This window comes from Episyrphus balteatus, chromosome 3 (assembly GCF_945859705.1).
Source record: "Episyrphus balteatus chromosome 3, idEpiBalt1.1, whole genome shotgun sequence".
In the NCBI taxonomy this organism is placed as follows: domain Eukaryota; kingdom Metazoa; phylum Arthropoda; class Insecta; order Diptera; family Syrphidae; genus Episyrphus; species Episyrphus balteatus.
Window position 1 is genome coordinate 50770175 of NC_079136.1, and position 20071 is coordinate 50790245.

Genomic DNA, 20071 nt, shown 5'->3' on the forward strand with positions numbered 1-20071 from the left:
TTGTTGTCCATGGTCAGATGGATGATGGAACCTTAATCTGGCGATTTATCATCGTAGGTACACGCCATGTAGGTATAACTACGTACACGTACTTTTGTGTGCGGGTGTGTGTTTGTGTGTGTTTTAAGCAATATCTCTGAAATTCATATAAATTCTGTGTAGTCTCGTTTTCGTTCAAGTTGTGTTGCCATAGATACTCTTAGTCGTGAATCCTTTTTAAATTAAAATAATTTTACACATAAGGGAGCAGCAGGATATTCATATATCCTCTCTTTCTCTCTATATCCCTATACTACATACTTATATCCTAGACACACATTCAACTTGAGGGTATATCATATCTCGTGGACGTTCGTTGCAGGATTGACATAGTCTCGTGTCAGCTAGCGAAGGCCAGAAGGCCTTGATGGGATGTTTTTTTTTGAGTTTGCTCACAGTATGTTGTGCAGCAGAAAAAAAAAAAAAATTAAAAAGAAAAAAAAAAAAACTGAAACATGAAACAGAAAAGGCATATTTAATAGTTTTAAGAGGTTCCTTGGTGAAAGCTTCTTTTACTTTCACACATAAAAGTAAAAGAGCGACACAAAATGGTACTAAAAGCAAGAAAAAGGTTTTTCATGTTTTCATTGGATTCGTCTTTTCAAAAAAAAAAAAAAGTAGGTAAGACACCAACAAAATTTAAAACTAAATGTTTAACAATTTTAATGGAGTTACATAGAGAAATTTTGATAGCTATACGTCAAAGAGAAACAATAATTATAAGTTAAGCATTTGTCTTTAAATGGCAGTGTGCTTCGTGCTGTTTAAGATGAGATGGGAACCTATTTTTTCGCAATAAGAAAAGTGATAAGGTTTTGTAGTTTATCTTGGTTTTAAGAAATGTGAAATATCAAATTTGGTTGCTTTTACTCTTGTTAGAATTTTTCCATGACGCATGGTTAAGAATAAAAATAACCACATAAAATCTATTATATATATTCAAGTTTGGTTTTGTGTACGTTCGCTAACCGGCCACACCGCCTGACTTATTTTCTTAATTTTTTTTTTTTTAATCAAAGAGGTATAATAGCAGAAGGTTTAAGGCAAACAAAAATTTAAGATTTTATAGGGTAAATAGGGGTAACACGACATTGAAAAAAGAGGCTATTTTCTAAACGGTAAGTCGTAAAGAGTTGACTTTTTTTTTAAATGATAGATAAATTTGTTCAATAGTTAAAAAAGGTATTGAAAAAATTCAAAAAATTTCAAAACCAAGTTGTGAAGGTTTTTTTGCAGTCATAGACCTTCGACAAAAGACTAATTAGAGGTACGCAAAATTTTGCACAGAAATTTGAGTTACACCATGAGAAAGATATTAAAAAAAAGAAATTAGGGGTCTAAAACGGATTTTTTTCATAGGCCCTGTATTTTGAAATAAAAATTTTTGAAAAACAACCTAATTTTTACTGACATTTTTGAGTAGTCTTTTATTTTTTTGGAATTTTTTAAAGTCTGCAAAAAATCTCAAACTTATAGGAAATATAGGTTTCAATCATGCGCATGCATGTACAAAATTTTGTTTTTTTGTACATACATGCGGTATGTTTTTTTCTTCAACAGATAAATGAATGAAATTTACAGTGTAGATAGATAAATGGGCAAGACTATATTTGTACAAAGTTTCAATTAATTTTGTAATGACAAATATGAAATAACGGTAAAATAAAACTTCATTTTTCAACATATTACATATTGATCTGGAGCTTATAAAAATTTGATTTATCTTTATTGAGCATCCTGATAATATTACCTTTCATTTGATAACACATTTTAAACGAGAGAAAATAAAATTACATGTTTTTTTTTTTTGGTTTTTTTTCGTTCGCTAACCGGCCACACCTTATTTTGCTTATTTTTTTTAAATCAAAGGGGAATAAGAGTAGAAGGTTTTAGGCTAAAAAATTAATGATTTTATAGGTTAAATAGGGGTAACACGACATTGAAAATAGAGGCTATTTTCTAAACGGTAAGTTGTAGAGTGTTGAATTTTTTTTTTAATGATAGATAAATTTATTTTAAGGTTGAAAAAGGTATTGCAAAAATTCTAAAAAATTTCAAAACTAAGTTGTGAAGGTTTTTGTGCAGTGAAACATCTGGTAGAACTTCGACAAAAGGCTTATTAAAGGTAGGGACATTTTTGTACGGAAACTTGAGTTACACGATTGGAAAGATACTAAAAAAAAAATTTAGGCGTCTTATACGGATTTTTTTCATAGGCCCTGGATTTTGAAATTTGAATTTTTGAAAAACAACTAATTTTTAGGGACATTTTTGAGTAGTTTTTAATTTTTTTTGTAATTTTTATAAGCCTCCAAAAAATCTCAAGCTTATAGGAAATATAGGCTTTAGTCATGCGCAAGCATTTACAAATTTTTTGACCGAATAACGGGAAAAACAAGTTTTTTTGTCCCAAGTTTTTTGGCCGTTTTTAACATAGGCCATATTTTACATAGGCCACTTTTGCTAAAAGTTTAAAAGTGAATATTTTTAAACTCATTTTACGAACTTTTCAAGTTATGATTCCCTTTTTCATTTAAAATGTTAACTAATTATAGAGTCGAAAATTAAAAATAAATTCAAAAAATGGCGGAACGAAGTTCGCCGGGTCAGCTAGTAAACCATATAATCATGATTATACTTTTTTGAGATTGATCATAGTTTCGATTTATTTATTTATTTTAGCCTCCATTAATCGAAATTGAATATTTTTTCTTAAAATTGCTCCATTTTGTTCCCGTTTTTTCGTATCGTTTTAAATCGTTTTGAAATAGCCTCCCTACTGTTCCGAGTTGTAGAAGTTTTCGCTTGTGATGTCTTTAATCTTTAATTTTTGAACTTCTTAATTTACTATTTCAAAACTACAAAAAATTAAAACAGAGTATTTATCTTAAAAACACATTTTACAATTAAATAGTCATGTTTTTCAATAAAAATAATTTTTCAAAGATTCCCCTATTTCGAAAACAAATATGTATTCAAACGTTTTCCAACAAATCAATGATGGAAAATTGAAGATATATACTAAAAAGAAAAACCCATTTTGACAAAGTAAAAATCAGAAAATGAAAACAAGGTTACCCTCTGATTCCTCAAATTACACTAAAATTTTATACCTATGTTTAAAGTAAACAGGTCACAAATATTACAAAAAACACTCCCACCAAACCAAAAATCCAAAAAGATTTTTATATGGACAGCTAATGTTTCAAAAAAATTGTTCCAAAGTTTCTAAAAAAATAATTGAAAATGTAGGCCTTATTACTCTAAGCCCTGTTTTTTAAACATTTGCTAGGGCCAGTTTATTCACTATTCCTCAATTTGGAACAAAGTCTAGAGTGGGCGAACTTGAAAGTTGACTTCAACTCGAGAGTTGAAGAGTTGAAGATTTGTTTCTTTTTCACAATGTTCTTCTCAATTCTCGAGTTTAAAAAACTAAAGTTGGCCAACTTCCAGTTTGAAAAACATCATTGAGATATTTGTGAATAGATAATACAAATACTGTCAATTTCAAGTTTGAAATGTTTTGTGTATTTGTGCATTTTTTGCCTTGTTACTGGATTATTACAAAAAGTTAGTCAAATATCATACCTTTAATTTTTTTTTATCGAAAAAGGGACTGAAATTCACATTTTTTTCTTTTTTTTTTTCAATTTTTTTATAATCGTCATAATACTGAATAAACATTTTTTACTATTGATTTTCATAGCTTGGGTTCGAAAGGGATAAATAAATAAAAATAATATTTGTATCCAATTGGAAAGGAGAATTCTTGACTTTTTTCAACCTTAGGCTTTGGCTTCGGCCGAAGATTTTCTTTTAGCCTAATAATTCGGCTTAGGTTTCGGCTTGAGCTGAAAATTGACCTTCGGTCGGACACTAATGATTTTTTTGATATGTCTCTTAATATTAAAATTATGGTTGCTTAAAAAAATAAATCAATTAACAAAACAAACAAAATTTTGTATGTGACTCCCTTATTAAATTTTTCAAATCAATCAGGGCTCTTCTAAAATTCTTCAAACAATTTTTTTAAAGTTGATTAAAATACAAAATTTAAAAAAAAAATCTTTAATGGGTGCTAGGTCAAAAACGTTTTTTTGGCTTTAAAACAAACATTTTTACCTGCTACGACAAGTATTGGTTTCGCTATAAAAAAAATAGAGGTTTTAATCAAAATCAACATAACGATGATGGAGGAATCTAAAAAAGTGGTTCTCGTCTGTACGTCCATCACCTATGTGCGTCTGTACATTCATCTGTACACATTTCCATAGCCTAAACGTATGGACCAATTTGCTCCAAATTTCGTACAGATGATTTTTATGGATTTCTGAAAATTTTTTTTTTTTTTTTTGCATATATCTGGCTTAAAACAAATGTTTGAGTTATTACCATTTTCACTAAGACGGCTGTATCTTTTCTGGCTTAAAGATGTAGGTAATGTGCTTTTTGAATTAAAACAAAAAGAAAAAGCCTTTACCAAAAACCCACACAATAGGCTATTAATGCTCCTGTGCTCCCATAATGTGCACATTCAGCATCGTTGACATCAATTTTGTATGAATTTTCTACTAAAATAAACATTAATTTCGTACAGCATAATATTATTTAATTTCCAGAAAACTATAATAATCCTAAGTTTCTTTATTTGCTACAAGATTGAATTTTTTATAACCCTCCTTCAAAAGACTAAAACTCTTTCTCATAAACTTATCTAGATTACAGAATGTTTTGTATTTTTTTTTTGTTTTTTGAAAAAAATAAGAAGTCAAAGATAAATTCCAAGATAAATATGAGCACAAATCCTACTTTTGTCATGACATGAACATGTGTATTTGTGAATGTAGTATATACTCAAACAAAATGCAATAAAAAAGCTTTAGTAATGTTGAAGATTATTGTCAACTCTAAGTACCTACTTTAGTCAACAAAAACGAATGACAACGCATTCTGCTGTCAGTTATATTGACTTTATGCACACTCTCTCTACCTACAATTGGATGATACAAGATACAACCTTCATACATACGAATACGAGTCGAGTTACTGAAATGATGTCTCTCGTTCAAGGATACAAACAATTTACTTCTCATTAGTACTTCTATTATGAGCTTCTATATGAGCTCCTGTATTATATTGCTCACGACATCATTTTCTGACTGATTAAACGTCAAAATAAACAAAGCACATAAATATCTATACATAGTGCGGATTTGCTTTGCAGACATCACTGATGTATATTCTCTTCTTTACCCTTCTTCTTCAAATGACCTAGTCCAAGGTCGAAACTAAACACACCAGAATATACACACATTTGCATGCGTCCTCGGCCTCCTACTCTCCAATGATGATGGTATTGTCAAACTCCCATCCCCCCAAGGTAACAAATCCATGACACTCTGTTGTACATTTTCTGAAATTAAGTATTTTAATTAAGAAATGTCACAATGACTTGTCTCTGTTTCGTTCCGTTCACATGAGTGACTTGAATAAACAATAAACACAAAAGAAAACAGAAAAAAAAAATATAAACAAATCTAAACGCCAAAGTCACCAAGAACATTTTTCGTTAATTGAAATTAAGAAGCTAAAAAAAAGAAAAGAAAAAAAAAACAAGTATACGCCCGAGTGTCCCCGATGTCACTCTTTAAACACACGACATATCAAACATTCCTTTGAAAGAAAAAGAAAAAAAAAAAAGGAAATTGAAACGCACAGAATTCACTTTTTGACGCAACTAAAAGTTAAACAAATAACAAAAAAAAAAAAATATAATAAAGATGGAGGACAAGAATGTGAATTTGTTGTGTCAAACAACGGTCACATACATTTTGTACCATCAAGCTGGCTGAAGGGTGGAAATGCAGGGAATCCATCTGTGCATGAAAATGAACTTGTAAACATGTTGTTTTATCATTTAGGTTGTTACTGTGTTACTCTTAACGGACCATTTAACAAATATTACACGAGGAAGAGCTCTGGCATTTTTGGGGATGAGGGAGTTTTTGTTCAACGTCCTCGTCGTCGACTTTATCGTAGTCGGTCGTCGTCGCTACGGGGATATGAATAATTAACACATATGTTTATGTGTTTGTGTGTGGTGTTGTATGGCAATTTAGGGAATTTTACTCCAATTACACTTCCATACATATTGATTTTTTTTGATAAAGTAATTTTTTTTGTTATTTACAAGCAATTTTTGAGGTAGAAAAAAAAAGAAATTCATAGCATAACGGTCTGTAGTATTTCATTGACTTAAAGGTGAGCTAAATAAGCTCTCGCACTATTACTTAATCATTTTTACGTTCATTGGTGTTAATTGTATAATTGAATTCTAGCTACTTAAAGTAAGTTTTTGCACAAAGTTAGGCCATCAGTGCCCAACAAGAAAAACAAATAAAAATTATAATGAATTCCAAGCATGAAAGTTATTCTTTTGTTATAATGTAGGTATATTCAATTTCAAATCACGTCCTTAAGGATATAGAGAAAATAATAATGAAAAAAGTTTATTTAATTAATTATATAAAAGAAGGTTGATTTAGATTTTTTGGAATTAATTTTAATTTAGTTGAAAAACTATTTTGCTTGGATATTGAATATATGCAAGAGAAGAGTAGATTGCATTGAGATATTGGTTAGTCAATACGTCTTTGTGTTTCATTGAGTAATGAAAAAAAGTAATGTTAAAAATACATAATCTATTGCAATGAACAAAATAAGATGTCCCTCAAGTTAACAGAGCAAGGTGAACAGAACAAAAGTTTTGTCATTGGATCTTTAAGTGATAACACTGGTCAACAAGGTTTTTGTTACAGACACCAAGATATACTTTTCTATAGGTTTTTTGGGTGCTGAGCTCGAATCCGAAGTCAGAACAATTCTACCACATCACGTTTTTGAGATAATCCCGTTAGAAAATCGAAAATGCTGCTTTTTTACCAGTTTTCGAGATTATTTCTTAGCTTTTGGTTATTTGTTTTAAATAAATTTGTAACGGTTTCTAATAGAACTAAATGTTGTCTTTCTAAATCCGTTTAAATCTTTTAAAAATCTCTTATCTTCTTTGAGAAATCTAAAATTGAAATCAACGTGTTTGGTATATCTCATATTTATTTGCTTTTAATAATAAATCTCGAAATTTTCTTTGCCAATCGCTTTCAAATTTTGACACAACGTTTCATTTACATTCCAGTAAGTTCTTATCTTGTTTTTAACAAGAAAAAAAATTATATTTTTCTCACTAGTAATTATTTAGTATAAGTATCTGACACGGTCACGCTTTGATGTATCTCACTGCGATTCACCACCTTCGCAAATATAAAAACTTGCAAGATTCTAAATGAAACGTTGTGTCAAAATTTGAAAGCGATTGGCAAAGAACTTTTCGAGATTCGCTATTAAAAGTAAATAAACATGAGATATACCAAACACGTTGATTTCAATTTCAGATTTCTCAAAGAAGATAAGAGATTTTTAAAAGATTTAAACGGATTTAGAAAGACAACATTTAGTTCTATTAGAAACTGTTACAAATTTATTTAGAACAAATAACCAAAAGCTAAGAAATAATCTCGAAAACTGGTAAAAAAGCGGCATTTTCGATATTTTAACGGGATTATCTCAAAAACGTGATGTGATAGAATTTTTTTGACTTCGGATTTGAGCTCAGCACACCAAAATCCTATAGAAAAGTATACCTTGGTTTCTGTAACAAAAAAAAAGTTTAATTTTGTTGACCAGTGTAATTAATATAGTTAAGTACCCCAAATTTTGTGCTCCACTACTTTTGGAAAAAATTAATGTTTAAGGCATTTTCTGGTAATTGCTTTGCTAACTTTAAATCAATTTAGCAGAGCAATTAACAGAAAATGTCCTAAACTGTAAGTACAAAATCGGGTTTGGTATAATATTAAGGTGATTACTAGTTGTTCTATTAATCCAAAAAAAAAAAAATTAATTTTTTTCCAAAAACAATTTTTTTTTTTTCAAATTTTCTTGAATAATTAAGAACTCGACTATTTTTAGTGAAGTTCCTCATTTCACGAAGAATGTTCTTTTTGACGTGATAACGTCTTATAAATTGATGAACCATGGCAGCCACCACAAAAAAAAGACGCCATTTTCTAACGTTCCACTCTCTCACTTTCGCAGTGCGGCAAAAAATTTAAATTCAGAATTAAAAATAAACTATTAGAGATACAAAATCTCCCATAGCTTATTTGGAAGATAATAACCTAAAGCTTAATCCAAATGAAGGATTTTTAAAAATTCCGTCATTTAATAGGGTAAACAGGGGTAAAACCGAAAGATGAAATTTGGGATAAAATCTAAGCGCAAAGTTGTAGAGAGTTGTTTTTTTCTGCTATAGATAGATGAGATTAATTTAAGAATAACTGCATTTAAGAAAAAATTCTTAAAAATTTTGAAACGAAGCTATAACTTTTTGTTTAAACGTTGAACACGTGTTGGGGCTATGACAAAATGATGTTTTTGGGTAGGGACAATTTTTTTTGACAATTCTAAAGGTGCCAGGTGAAAGATGAGGGAAAAAAATTTGGCGTCTGATACGGATTTTTTTCCAACACTCTGCGTTACCTTCATATGAAAGGTAAAATAATAAGCTTTAACATGGTATATATTTTGTATAGGTTGTCAAAAAAAAAAATTGATTCCATAGCGTGAGAACATAAAAATAAATGTTTTTTTTTTGCTTTTTTTAATGAAATTTGATCGAGTTCAAAAAATACTAGCTCTTTTTGTAGATGTTTCATAGACCTGATCGATATATATATTTTGAGTTAAGCCAATCAGCTTTCAGATTATATAAAATTTTTGATAGGTTGGTAGAGAAAAAAATGGAATTAATGACGTGAGAAAATAAAAATTCATGTTTTTTTTTTGCTTTTTTTGATGAAAATGATGTTTTCAATAAATTATTTTTATACTTTTTGCGCATTGTAAAAATTAAAAATGGTTTTATTCTTAAGAAGAAATACTTGGCTTTTAAATTGCATAATATTTTTTGTAAGCTTTTAAAATAAAAAAATTAATATAATGAGAAAATGAAAAAGGTATTTTTTTTTTATCTTTTTCTTGTAAATTATGATTGTTTGAAAAAAGTAAACGCTTCAATTAACTCATTTTAAACAAAAGCACACAACCTATTTTCTGATAACTCTATCAGAAAATTATGCTGGCACAAAAAGTACTGAGATGTTAAAGTGTACCAAGTTCTAAAGTTTTGGTTCAAATTCGTATCAATAAAATTTTGATTGTTCTCTTGACAATTTTTCTTTTAATTACCGATTTTTAAAGTTATTTCAAAAATTGCCAAGTAAACAATCAAAATTTTATTGATACGAATTTGAACCAAAACTTTAGAACTTGGTACACTTTAACATCTCAGTACTTTTTGTGCCAGCATAATTTCAACATAGGAGAACTTGGCTCCTTTTTTAACAGTAATGTTTTTGTTGTGATTTCACTACTTTTTGCAAGGTATGGCTGTAGAATTGAAAATCTCTATATTTGATGAAAATTCAGTGAAAATGGGCGGTTGCCACGCCCCCTGGCTGAACTTCTCAAACTTTAATTTTTTTTCTTTGTATAAACTACCATCTCTACCATTCTACCAAATTTCAAGATTCTACGATAATCAGAAGTGCTCTATTATATTTAATGAAAATTCAGCGGAAATGGGCGGTTTCCACTCCCCCTGGCTGAAATTCTCAAATTTTAAACTTTTTCCTTTGTATAAACTACCATCTCTACCATTCTACCAAATTTCAAGATTCTACGATAATCAGAAGAGATCTATAATATTTGATGATAATTCAGCGGAAATGGGCGGATGCCACGCCCCCTGAATTGAAAATCTCAAATTTTCGATTTTTCCCGTGTAAAATTTCAAGTTTCTACGTTAACGGGAAGTTCTCCATAATTTTGATGATCTGTCAGTGAGTGAGTGAGTCAGTCAGTCAGTCAGTCAGTTACGGTTTTTGCGATTTTTGAAGCCCTATATCTCAGAAACTACTCATCGTAAAAGGCTGAAATTTTGTGAGGAGTTTGGTTTTGACAAGCTCAATAAATGTAGCGAGTTTGAAATTTCTAGCATCTTTGGTGTGGAAGTTAGAGGGGGGTCGAAAATGGCCTGAGTTGTTTCCTGTAAATAAGGGTGTAGTGCCAAAGTTGCTAGAGAACTTGGCTGGGCACTACCGTGTCCCTTGATCACGTAAAATCATCATCCGTAAACCGGCTTTACAGACAACCTCTTGTTTTTGTCAGTTTTATATATAAGATGAAAATTCATAATGAATAACTAAAGTTCACCTTAAATTTAACAGAACTTAAGCGAATTCCACTTATTTTAAGCGGAAATCGTATTGTTCTGAGAGAGTGATATTTAAGGTGGGCATCATCTTATTTTAAGGTGCCTTTTTTTTCTCCGTGTCTCCTTTACTTTGCAACGAATTTGATTACTATATCGCATTTTTTTACCATTTTTGCATGAAATGGTTCATGCTTACAAATTCGTATGTCAAGAACAAAAATTCTTGAAAAATCCGATTAACTTTGATTAGGCATGTTAAAAATGTTTGTGGGGTAAAAACAAAAAAAGTGTTAGCGTCTCTTCCTTGCACATTTGAAGCGTTTACTTATTTCAAACAATCATAATTTACAAGAAAAAGCTAAAAAAAATACCTTTTTTATTTTTTCATCATATTAATATTTTTATTTTAAAAGCTTACAAAAAAAAATTTGCAATTTAAAAGCCAAGTATTTCTTCTTAAGAATAAAATCATTTTAAAATTTCAGGTCTATGAAACATCTACAAAAAGAGCTAGAATTTTTTGAACTCGATCACATTTCATTAAAAAAAAGCAAAAAAAAAACATTTATTTTTATGTTCTCACGCTATGGAATCAATTTTTTTGACACTATGGCGTATTCCCAAAGAAAAAAATCGTTTTTTATTAAGAAAATTTACACTTTAAAACACGGTTTCGAGAATAAAAAAAATTTTGGAAACCATATAAACTAAGTTAACACATCTTTACAAATATGCTAGTTTGCAGTATCAATGTGAAATTTTCGGAATATATTCTTAAATAATATTATTTAATATTCAAGTTTTTTTTCGAAATTAGAACTAGATAAAAGCCCTTAAGTGATAAAATTGTAGAAATACTTTTCTTGAAATTTTAAAAGAAAAGCTTTTAATCGAGATTTCGTCAAGATTTTGGGAGCCCAAAATTTCTGGCTTAGGTATCCTTTTAATATTTTTCGAGCTTAATTTTTGTTTTAACACACCGGACTTAGTACAAATTAAAAAAAAAAAAAAAAAACAAAAAAATAACAGAAGTAAAATGTGCAAAATAGCTAAAACACATAACGAAGAAAAAAAAAAATAACAAAAATAATAAAAATTATTTAAATTATTTCTATTTTAAGTGGAGCGATTGAATTAAAACACATAACTTCAAATATGCCAATAAGTATCTATAAACTTAATTTCCATTTCTCTTAACCATAAAACTTCTTTTTTATTCGACAGCAGATGTTTACGAGATATCTTTCTATTTTAATGTTCCAAAACTTCCAAGTTCCATACAAACCTACCTATGTAATTACATTTTTGTGTCACACCCATAAACTTAGAAAAGAAATACCAATCCCGCACACAAGTTTAACAAAAATACAAAAAAATGTCCTTGCATCCTTTCTTTACGTATAAATTCTTAATCTAGTAACCAAGGCACATACACACAATATTCACATCCCATACACTCAGCGTGAGCGAAAGTATAGCATAAGTGATAATGTTCTATCGAGTGCGGAGGAAATACCGACCGTCACCAAACATGCTGAGCCGCCATTAAAATTACTTTTCTAGAATCCACTTTTCCTTATGTGTGAACACAAAAAAAAAAGCAACAAAAAAAAAAAAAAAAAACGAAAGAAATTCAAATCGAAACGAAAATAAAAGCCCTTGGAGGCAACTTGACGTAAAACAGCTGAGAAGAAAATGTGATTATATCAGGCCCGAGCCATCTTAAGTATGTGTAGGTTAATGTGACTACTCGAGCAAGGTAATAGTAATTTTTTTATAGACTATGCAGCTGGAGGTAATAACACTCCAGAGTTCACATTAAGTTTAATTTTAAGAGGATTTATTCTACCTACATATATGAAACGTTCTTGAAATTTAAGTGATACTTGGTGTAACCGGCCGTTACGTGTTTGAAATGCGTTTTCAGAGGAAATTTTGCTTCCTCAACAGCTGAATCGAAGTTTTTAATTAGATACTTGGAGGAATAGGGGAGAATTGTTTCGATCATCATTTTTTTTTCAGGGTCATATGCAACTATTAAAAGGTCATATGAACTACTAAAAGGTCTCTCATACATCTTTTACCATTTAAACAGACTTTTAAATCCTTGCATTCACAACATTTCCAGCTCAATTTCATTCTTTTAATGATCCAGTTAAATAAGGGTTTAACCTCGGAATAAATGTTAGTAGAAATTTTTTTTGCTCAATATCTTCCTTTTGTTATTCTATAACATATCTCAAAAGTCTAGAAAAATCTCATGTCCGCTTGTCGCGATTTCAAGGTCAAATCGCGAAATGGAGATTTTCAAAATTAGCAAAAATAGGCTATGGTATTATATACACATATGATACATGATTTCAAGGTAAAAATCTCATGTCCGCAAGTCCTAATTTTCTTGGTTTGAAAATAAGGTGCAGATTTTAAAAAATTGGAAAACTACACTTCAGATATTTGTGTCAGATCAACATGAATAAGGTGCATTAGGTACTTTTCAGGGATGGTCAGGTTGACTTGTTTGTGAGTTTTGTTGGAATTAGTGTTAAAAAATACCTTTAAATCATGTCGCTTATGTTGGTATACATATAAAAATTTAAACTTTTCTTATTAATTTTTTAAAAATCTGCACCTTATTTTCAAACCAAGAAAATTAGGACTTGCGGACATGAGATTTTCTTAGATTTTTGAGGGTAGTTAAAGAATATCCAAACAAAGATTAAAATGAAAAAGTTAGCCTATTTGCACTTATTCCTAAGATGAACAAGAATCTTCTTTAGTGCATATCCTAAAATTTGCCCCTCCATCAAAAAATACCATTATTTCGTAGGTATATATATTTTTTGCAATAGATTGTTTTGATTTTTAATAATAATGAATTCAAAAAATCTTCATGCAAAATTTGGTCCATCTACCATAACTTTTAAGGGTTTTTCGGCAGTAAGTTTGCAACTGTTATAATAATATGAGTTGACAGATTAAAAACAGGTATAACTTTTTCCAGAGACGTCAGATTGTCTTAATTTTAGATTTTTTGGAATCAGCATTAAAAAATACCTTGAAATCATGTATCATATGTGTATATAATACCATAGCCTATTTTTGATAATTTTGAAAATCTCCATTTCGCGATATGACCTTGAAATCGCGACAAGCGGACATGAGATTTTTCTAGACTTTTGAGATATGTTATAGAATGGCAAAAAGAAGATATTGAGCAAAAAAAATTTCTACTAACATTCATTCCGAGGTTAAACCCTTATTTAACTGGATTACAAATAATATTTGTTTTTTATTATATTATTTTTTTAAGTTTCCAATAAATCAAATAAAAAAGTTTACACATAAAAAATGTTCACTATGACGTATACGTAACTTTTTAATACTTTTTTTTGTTTAATAACTTTATTTTTTAATTGATTTTAAACATACAATTTTACCAAGAAATATATGAAAACATGCATCATATCAATTGTATATTGTCTACATGGTACTACTGCAGTGTGTTCGGATTTCAATTTCGTTCTGTTCTGGCAATAGAAACTATGAGAAAAACCATAAAACCATTGTTTTTTTTTTTTTTGATAAAAATGATTATTAAAAAAAAAATTGATAAATTATTTAAAGAAATAAAAATTGTTTTTTTAAATTGCTTGATATCAAAAACCGTAAATTTAATTTAAATAACCGTGAAAATAGCATATTATGGGTCTTTTTTAAACTGCATGTAAATGGTTATAAACTAATCGTAAAATATAGTACTAGAGTATTTTTTATTTATTGAAGATAAGCGTTACTATAAAACCTGACAAAATGACGTTTTTAAAATATCCATAACTTGCAACACACTTGTTTAAAAATAATAACATATTACAATTCTAAAAAGCTGTTATTTATCTACAATGATTTTTAAAATTTATTTACTAATACAACTTTACTTCCTTCATTTAATTTTAATCATTTTTTGTTATGAAGGGATTTAAAACAATTTGAAATTAAAGACGATATTATCCACACTCTACCCATTAAATTTAAAGTCCTCATTTAAAAAGAAGAAATTTTAAAATTTGAATGGACCTAAAATTAAACGGAGAGTGAATAAATTAGGCCTTAGAGGCAGGGTTCCCAGGTTGAGGGGAAAATCACCATTTTTGCCGATTTTCTTAGACGAAAGGGATAAAATAGGGGACGGGGATAAAAAAGGGGAAAAAATATCTAAAAGGGGAAAAATTTAAACTTACAAAAACGTTAGACATAATCTTTGAACAATGGAATCAATTTACATAAAACTTAATTTCGAAATAAACTATCGTATTCCACGCTAAGTGGATATTTTAATAAACTAAAAACTAGGGTGCTTCCATTTTTTAATTCACTCCTCAAAATATTTTCGGCCAGCAGCCGCGGCAGTAAAAAAATAAAAGTAAAAAAAATACTTATACATTTTTAAGACATCGTTGTTAAAAAATCCTGCCTTAATCGGCATAAATACTCTATGATTTACAAAAATACATTAAATATAGAAAATAACATCCATTTTTTATTAAATTAGCACTGATATTTTATATTAGATTTACCCTCAAAATAAAATTTATGAAGTAGTTCCATACTTCATAAATTTTATTTTGACAGTTTTTAGTTTGAAAATGAAATATGTATTTTGAGCTTCATTTTTGTTAGTTTTTTTTTTATTTACTTATGTCCATTAAAAAGTTTTTATTTTTATGAATAAATTAAATACAAAATTAATATGTTTAAAAAAAGATTAAAAAAATTTTTTTTTTTAAATAAATACTTGCATTTTTTTCTGGAAAAAAGGGGATTTTTTTACGAAAAAGGGGAAAAATAAACGTTTTGGTGTTAAAAAAAGGGGATTTTTATTTTGAAAACCTGGGAACCCTGCTTAGAGGTATAAAAACTTTCTAATTGGAAATTTTTATTTGAGGGTTCTAGCCCCTACTTGTTGAAAACTCAAAGTCATGAACATGACTTTATTTTTTACAGAAGTGTAAACAATAAAGAGTTGTTAGCCAATAGACTTTAAAATCCGTTTGCTAAGGAACATTTAAAAATCAGTTCCTGCGTTTTTTAAAATGCGAAACTAAATTTTTGTTCATGTAAAATGTTTCTATTTTTTTTTTCAATATAAATTCAAATTGAACTGAATTATTATATCTAAGTTGGTTTTGTACGTCTTTTTATATTATTTAGACTGAATGTGTAAGACAATTAGTATTGGGTGAATTAACTGCCTAAAATAGGAGTCCGCAATGAGAGCTCATGTATTTTGTAGTTTTTATCAACGTTCTAAATGAGTTCTAAATGACCATATCTTTGTTTAAAATGTTGGAATTTAAGATCTTAAAAAAACAAGATTAAGCTAACCCAAAAATTAACTAATACAAAAATTATCATTTAGTTTTGTTCGTGATCATTGCTTGCAAAAATATCAATGATCAATAAACTAAAATTATCCTTATAAAGACCTATTTTTCAGCAGGATATGGTCAAATCAAGGTATAAAAATAACAAACAGTGTGTCGAATTTTTTAATCATAAGATATTTCAACTAGAAACTTCGATTTTGAATTTTATATTTGGATTCTCCGATACAACGTTCTTTAACAAAGTTACACGACCATATAAAAAATCGCTTAAAAAATGAACTTATTTTTTGAATCTTTTAATTTTTCTTTAATAAACAAAAATAGTGTATGAATATTAAGTTTTAAATGCATAAAAGTTATAAAAGAAATCAATACACACAAGAACCTCGATAACTAACAAGCTACATCACTCTACTTTAATCATTACTTAATTAAAAAAAAAAAAAATTGTAATGCTACAGTATCAAAGCCATACTAAGTACCTAATCATGTGACTTAAAAAAATTTCAAATCCTATTTCCCACACAAAGCAATACAAAACACTATTGTTTTTAAATTAATTACATATTTTCATTTTGAACTTAAAGTGATTTAGTAAACTTTTAAATCACTTTTACAACACACAAAAAATGCCATCTATAGAAATTCTAAAAGTCAACAAATCACTTAACCATACCTACTCAATGTCCTTAAAACTATAAAATAAAGAAACTATTTTAACAACCTTATTTTAAATTAACAAACACTATTTTAATTGAAAAATTTCAATTTATGCCAGCACCCATTGTTTGGTTAAATCAATTTTTATGTTATAATTATCCGCTTCATCAGAAAAATAAACAAAAGGATAATAATCTCTCTATATATATATGTATAATGTTCTTCTATAGTAAACACACACACTACCTACTTATTGAAAAAGTTTTTAACACCTACACATGAGTTTTTTTTTTGTTTCTGTCAGCATGTATAATTACAAAAATAAAACAAATATAAATTTGCATTTATGCATTTACATACTCATGCAAAGCTTTTTAATATAAAATACTTATCTTAACTTTGTTCCAAAGGACCAAGTTTTCAATATAATAAATTTATCTTTTCTGATAATCCACTTAAGATGAATTAGTAGGTATCATCACAAACTTTAAGAGTAGACACGAGGACTTTATACCTACCTACCTAGTTTGCTCGTATTAAAGACGTATTTTTAATTAAAATTTGCTTTTCACCTTTATTTTCCATCCTCCCTCGCTCATACACATACCCCACAAAAAAAAGGATATGAAAAGTAGTAGAACAATAACATCTTATAATATTCTATCACACATAAAATAACCTTTTAGAATTATTAAAAAAAAAGAAAACACAAAAAAAAAATGTTAAAGATTAGGCTTTGTCTGAGAGCACGAGACACTCTCATATACACTCACACACATAAAATGAAAATAAAGAGATTAAGGATATAATGCTAAATAATATCCTCTTTCGGCAATTGTGTTCACAAATTCATAAATTATTCATTTTCTTTTTTCTTATTTTTTTTTTGTTATATTTCTCAGGATTTATGGAAACCACATGGAGATAGAGAGAAAATATACAGGACACTTTGGTCCTTAAAAGGAAGGAAAGACACATTAAATCATAAAAGTAAACTATTCACATCGAAAAACAACACTAATCTTGTAGTAAGGTACTTACTTTGATTACAAATATGAAGAAAGGACTCCAGGACCACAGGACGAAAACAAAAACACACAGAGGACAATAATAATAATAATAAATATATCCTTATGCTTTTAACTTATATAATATATTGTATTTGATGGGCGGTTTCACTTCCGGTTTTGCTAAACTAGATGATCTAGAATACAAATTAAAGTATTTCCACCAAAGGACATCATTGCATAACTACAATACACACAAAATATAGGACAAACAGAATAAAATTATAACAAAAACACTTTTCAATTCACTAAAACACACGCGTTAATTTTAATATCCTTGCAAAAAACAATTGACAATCTGTGAATTATTCGCACATTTTCATCATCAAATTCCTCTTAACACCATTTTAAACAGCAAGGATTCTAATTTTCAATAAAAGAGGATAGAAAATATTTTTACAATTATCTGAATGCACTATTTAAGGATCATCCAGAAAGGACATTAAAATTTTTATATAAAAATAATTCATTCATTCACTTTGTTTTGTGTGTTGGTCCTGCTTTCTGCATCGAACGCATTCGCGAGGACAAAACACTTTTAAGGATTTTTTTTTGCATTTATTATTTTTTATTCTTTTTGGTTTACATCCCCCACCAAAAAGGAATTTTCACTGCCCGTCTTGTATTGTGTTACATAATTTTCTTTTCTTACACACTTTTCCTTTATATGAATTTTCTTATTTTCCTTTTTTTTTTTTACTTTTTGTATAATTCTTTTCTCTTTTTATTTTTGTTGTTGTTCTTGACAGGAGCTACTCACACATTTCTTTTTTTTTGCCTTTCATTCTCTAATGCTGAGAATTGAAAAGGATATAATTGCATTAATGAATGGCATAGCAGGCGCTCAGAATGCGGTCTAGAGATGGTTTGGGGTTTGGTCCTTTTGTGTGTGCCACCGCCCACGAAATCCACACCTAAATCTTTTCGCTTTTCCGAGAGGATCCTTTTTTAGATTTGTATCCTTTTTTTTGAACACAAAAACAAGAACAACGCAAACAAAAAATACACTTCTTGGCTCTTATACAAAGTAAAAACACAGCGCGTTGTGCAGTAGAGACACGTCACAGGACAACTGCATGAATGAAGGTCCTGTGCGATTCACTTCACTCAATGATTCACTGCACGAGGTCAGACGGAGAGACGACAACGATACTCCTACTCTGCTTTAGAGTCAGAGCTACACACACAGCCACACGACAACAACGTAAATATAAATTGAGAGAAGTTAACTGGGAGAGCACTTGTTTTTTTTTTTTCTAAAAAATTGTTAGAAAAAGGACATGATTTTTATTCTACCAAGAAATCAGAAAAAAACACTTAAACACATAAAAAGGATGAAAATAATTATGTCCTTTTTTGGTATTTTTTTCATAAAATGCATTTAAATGTCATCCAGAGATTGTAATATCCTTTTTGGAGGAAAAAAATAAGGGAAAACACCCTAAAAAATATCCTTGTTTGTAATAAAAACTATTATCCTTGTAACGGATTCTTACGCGAGAAATAAAAACTTCAACCAAACACGACGATATCCATTCACTGACTGAGAGAAGTTTTTGAGATGAATTTTCTTCTTCGATGAATCCAGCTCGAAGGACCAAAAAATCTCTCTCTCTCTCAATAATTGTTCTCTCAGATTAAAACGGAAGTTGATGTCATCTCAGTTTTGTTGTGGAACGTAAGCATCATCGTTTGTTCATTGTGTACAAGGATAAATGAAGAAAATAAAAAGCTTTCGAAAAAGGAAAACAGCTGTTTTGACGCATGGCCTTACACACATATGATTTTGTACGAAAATCCTAAACCATATTCACAATAGGACATCATTGTTGGGATAAGATAAAAAAAAAAGATAGAGGGAGGCAGAATGAAAAAGGGGATAAGTTTTGTGTTGGAATCGAGAGAAATTTTTGCGTTTTTTTTTGTTATCAGATTTTTATCGAAAAAGGATAGAAACGCGCAAATTTTCTTTCTTTCTTTCCTTTTTTTGTTTCTTTGTATTTTTTTTTTCTTTTATGAGAACAAAAACCCAGCATCGACATATACAGCCGTTTACTTTTTTACTCGTACACAAAAAAAAACATTGCAAGTAGAGGATATATTTATTATTTATGTGGGTAAAGAGATGTGATGGCAATGGAGAGGCACTTAATGTGGCCTTCACGAAGGAACACTATTTTTGTTGTGGATGATAAAGAGTGACCTAGTATTAGGATAGAAATTAGGTCAGTTTATACATACACACGCGTGGAAAGACAAACACACACAAACACGCTTTTGTATATGAGTGTACACAATTTTTTAACATGCCTTTTGTAATATTTTTTAAAATTTTTGTTCTACCAGAGTTTATTTTTTATTTTTTTGATATTTAGAAGAGGGTGTGATGGGTTTTTGTATGAGAATGCGTTAGCCTTTTTTGGTGTGGAACATAACCTAGGTTAACTTTATTATCTTGTAAGGTTGCAGTTTGAGGAGTTTAATTGCTTTAGGAAGCAAAATTTTGTTTATTCTGTATTCAGGTTTTGTTTTCAATATGCAATTTTGGTTTTTTAAGTTAGCAAGTCTTTGATTAAGCATTGCATATG

At 29.1% G+C, this 20071-nt stretch overlaps 1 protein-coding gene across 6 annotated transcripts in view; it reads right to left on the minus strand.

The window, feature by feature from the left end:
• Positions 1–19012, minus strand: part of LOC129916700 (acetylcholine receptor subunit alpha-like) — a 206406-nt gene extending 187394 nt beyond the window's left edge. For all 6 annotated transcript variants that reach the window (XM_055996804.1, XM_055996802.1, XM_055996806.1 and 3 more), the window contains exon 1: positions 17458–19012. The gene's annotated coding sequence lies outside the window, so the exon portion shown is untranslated. The remainder of the gene's footprint in view (positions 1–17457) is intronic.
• Positions 19013–20071: the final 1059 nt, after the last annotated feature.